A 4,913-nucleotide genomic window follows, 5' to 3' on the forward strand; every position below is an offset into this window, starting at 1 on the left:
GAAACAATAATGATGATAAAATTATTTTAATCATTATTAGTATTAGTAGTAGTAGTTTTAAATACCGTGTGTATATATATACATATATATATATATATATATATATATATATATATATATGTATATTTATTTTTTATTAGTAATACATGAAGTCAATTTAAGAAACCAATTTGAATAAACTATTATTATTGAACAAAAGAAATTAAAGAATCCTATAGTTAGACAGACACAGACAGACAGACAGAGATATATATATATATATATATATATATATATATATATATATATATATATATATATACTGGGATGGCATCTTGGAAGTTGTGGTTTTGCAACAGTCGAAGGTCCACAGTTTCAAGACCTCTGGAATAGATTATATATCAGTTATTGTGCATTAGACTAATAATGATATTATGTAAAAACAGGAAATAAATAAAAAAAATTAAGATAATAAAAATGATTTTTATTTTTTATTATTAATACATAGAGCCAATTCTAAAACCAATTTGAATGAACAATTTTATGAAATAACAGAAATAAATAACTCTATAGCCAGATGCTTATATATACTGGGAGGGCATGCTGGGAGTTGTAGTTTTTCAACAGCTGGAGGTCCACAGTTTGGAGACCACTGGGATAGATTATATATCAGTTATTGTGCATCAGACTAATAATTATATAAAAACAGGAAATATTCAGTAATAATAATAATAATCATGAAAATTATGTTGAGTTATTATTTTATTAGTATTATTTATTATTATTATTATTAATAATATATGTAATTTAATATTTTTTATTACATAAAGTCAATTATAGATTCAATCTTAAACAATTATTATAGAATAGCAGAAATGAATATTTTCTATAGCTAGATACATCTATATATACTGGGATGACATGCTGGGAGTTGTAGTTTTGCAACAGCTGGAGACACACTGCTTGGTAAACACTGGTTTAAGCTACTAGTAGTGCTAACCCATGGGATGTATCAGAACTCAGATTTTTCCTTTTGACAACGTTTCTGCTGTGGCTTGCAGTCCTGTGTAATGACAGATATCTGTACTTATTGAAGATTTGCAGATTTTAATGTACTTTTAGTTATAATATCTGTACAGTAATTATTTCCCCCCAAATAATGGGAAAGAACTGCCTGTACTGGCCACAAGTTCATTTAGGCTGCGTTCACACATTGTATTAACAATTTTTTTTTTTTGCATAATCATTGGAGGTTTTTTTGCATTTGTTTTCCCTTATTTTTGTCATTTTAAAGTGTTTTTTTCCCATTGACTTCTCTATAGGAATTCAAAAACACAAGTCACAAATAGAAAACTTCACTAAAATTCATGTTTTTTTTTTCTTTCTTTCTCTTTTTAACTAAAAAAAAGTAAGAGAAGGGGTCCTCAAGTCTTGGAGCTGATAAATTGTGCGCAGATGGAGGTTGCAACGTGACTTCAATTTGACTGCAGGTTTGCAAAATTGCTGACACAGTGGGATTTTTTTGCAATAGGTCACTTGAGTTCTTCCCCTATTGGGAGGCATTGAAGTCACAATTTTTTGCCCCCACTTCTTGTGCGACTTCTTAACACCATGGTGTCCCCGCCAAATGGATGCTTTTTTTTTTTTTAAATGCATTTTCAATTGACTAAAATGCAAATGAGAACATAAAAGGGGAGGGGAAGGGTTTTTTGGCAAAGGTTTCTTCAAAAACACTTGAAGACTACACAAAAGGTAGAAAAGTCAGCTCTGCTATGTCTGCATGAAAGTCTATCTATCTATCTATCTCATATCTATCTATCTCATATCTATCTATCTCATATCTATCTATCTCATATCTATCTATCTATCTATCTATCTCATATCTATCTATCTATCTATCTCATATCTATTTATCTATCTATCTCATATCTATCTATCTATCTATCTCATTTCCATCTATCTATCTCATATCTATCTATCTCATATCTATCTATCTCATAACTATCTATCTCATATCTATCTATCTCCTTTCTATCTATCTATCTCCTATCTATCTATCTCATATCTATCTCATATCTATCTATCATCTATCTGTCTATCTAATATCTATCTATCTATCTATCTATCTATCTCATATCTATCTATCTATCTATCTCATATCTATCTATCTATCTATCTCATATCTATCTATCTATCTCATATCTATCTATCTATCTATCTCATATCTATCTATCTATCTATCTCATATCTATCTATCTATCTCATATCTATCTATCTATCTCATATCTATCTATCTATCTCATATCTATCTATCTCATATCTATCTATCTCATATCTATCTATCTCATATCTATCTATCTATCTCATATCTATCTATCTATCTCATATCTATCTATCTATCTATCTCATATCTATCTATCTATCTATCTCATATCTATCTATCTATCTATCTCATATCTATCATCTATCTATCTCATATCTATCTATCTCACATCTATCTATCTCATATCTATCTATCTATCTTGTTATAGACATATAGGGGAACATTTATCATTGTCTTTACACCAATCAACATTCTGAATGTCCCTACAAATTTTGCGCAGTTGCTTTTCTTGTGCAATTTATTTGCGCAATTTTCTGTAGAACATCTTTCAAAGTTGTCTATTCTTTGGTGCACCGTAAACTCCTTTTTGCAGTGGAGCGGTATTTATTATTTGCGCAAAGCCTACTTTTTTTTTTGCTCAAACCTACACCACCTTATAGTACACGTACAAAAGTGTCAGATGCCAGAGCACAAAGCTTAAACCAATCTCTGCAGTTCACTGGTTTCTAGAATTGCGCAAAATTTATCAAGTCCCGTGCGCCTTTTTTTTTTTTGTAAACTTTGAGCAACTGTGCAAACAATACACCAAGCAAACCGGAGTAAAATCTTTACTACCTTACACCAACCATAATAAATGTCCCTCATATAGCAGAGCTGACTTTACCATGACCATACATGTGACCATGTACAACATCAAAAGGCATCAAAAAATATCCGAAATTGCTGCATGTTTATTAAAATGGCGCACTGGCTATGGGAAAATTCAGCGCAAACTTGGTACTTGTATTAGACACACTTGCACCAACCCATGACTGGTTTAAAGGGGTATTCCTGGAAAATACAATTTTTTTTTATATATCAACTGGCTCCAGAAAGTTAAACAGATTTGTAAATTACTTCTATTAAAAAATCTTAATCCTTTCAGTACTTATGAGCTTCTGAAGTTTAGGTTGTTCTTTTCTAAGTGCTCTCTGATGACACGTGTCTCAGGAACCGCCCAGTTTAGAAGAAAATCCCCATAGCAAGCCTCTTCTAAACTGGGCGGTTCCCGAGACACGTGTCATCAGAGAGCACTTAGACTGAAAAGAACAAACTTAACTTCAGAAGCTCATAAGTACTGAAAGGATTAAGATTTTTTAATAGAAGTAATTTACAAATCTGTTTAACTTTCTGGAGCCAGTTGACATATATAAAAAAGTTTTTTCCTGGATAACCCCTTTAATGTATATATCGAAAACAAAACAAACAAGTCTTTTATTATTCCCCTATATCTTATCTATGTTTTTTTTTTTTTTTTTACATAGGACTGCAGGTAAACCTACTGCATTATATTGGTATATGTAAGTAAAAAAAAACCTTATAGCTAGCCTATTAGCAATAGAACAGAGTAGAGTATATAAAGGATTGTATATGTCATAGCCAGCTTGCACTATGGTCTTCAAACTGCGGAACCTCCAGATGTTGCAAAACTACAACTCCCAGCATGCCCGGACAGCCGTTGGCTGTCCGGGCATGCTGGGAGTTGTAGTTTTGCAACATTTGAGGGCAGCAGTTTGGAAACCGCTGTACTATAGCAACTAACTACAATAATGTAGAATGTAAGTCACTATATGCATATAACTGTGCACGTTTCATTATGAGCCTAAAATGTTATAGGAAAATTTAATATATTATTTATTAATTTATTATAAGTCCTGATGGGCAAACATTGGGATATATATTGCCCTGTGCTAAGCGGGCATCCTTGTTCTGTGGCCCACTTCATAGGACAGCCTGTGTGTATAATATAATATCTTTTATATTTTAGTTAAATCAATGATCATTCACTGGGCTGTAATATGTATAATCTCCTAATAACCTGAAAGGGAACATGTTGACAAATCTTTACCCAAAACAGGCACAATCCCTATACTTTGCCCTTCTTTATCCTCTGAAGGCTCCATTGAGAGGTCCCATTCATTCCTTGGGCACAGAGTGTTTTACCCTATCTACCCCCCTCCAACTCCCTTCCCCATTTGAAACTTGATATTTTAATCAAATAAAAATGAAAATTAGTAAAATTATGACTCCAGGAGATAAGTCCGGGCCGGTATCTATAAGCAGAGCACACAGAGAGTAAACACAGGTTATTATAGAGGGTCTGGGGTGCAGGCAATGACTGGGAGGGCACAGAGGATTAGAGCCACTGAAGTGTCCTACAGGAGCTAAATCCGTGCATCTAAGCACTGCCCAGAAATGTGCCAACCCGGGACGACGCTGGGAATTTTATTTTATTTTTTTATGTTAAAAGGTGTATTTTTAGGCTTAGCAACTTTTCTTTTCAAAATGATAGGTTTTTTTCTGGAAAAAAAACAGCGTTTTTATTTTTTGTACTTTTTTTTTACATTTTATTTTAGATTAAGGAATAATAAAAAAAAAATACAAAATTGTAAAGAAAAATCTGAATTAAGAAAAGGAGAGAAAATTCAGGATCAATTTAGAATATTTAGCAATTTATTTAAAATATTTCATTAATTTATTATTTAAAAATTTTATATTTTCATTAAAATATATATTTTTAAATATGATTTGATTTGATCATATAGTATTTTATTTCTATGAATATATTCTA

The sequence above is a fragment of the Hyla sarda genome, chromosome 7 (genome assembly GCF_029499605.1).
Source record: "Hyla sarda isolate aHylSar1 chromosome 7, aHylSar1.hap1, whole genome shotgun sequence".
NCBI classification, from domain to species: Eukaryota; Metazoa; Chordata; class Amphibia; order Anura; family Hylidae; genus Hyla; species Hyla sarda.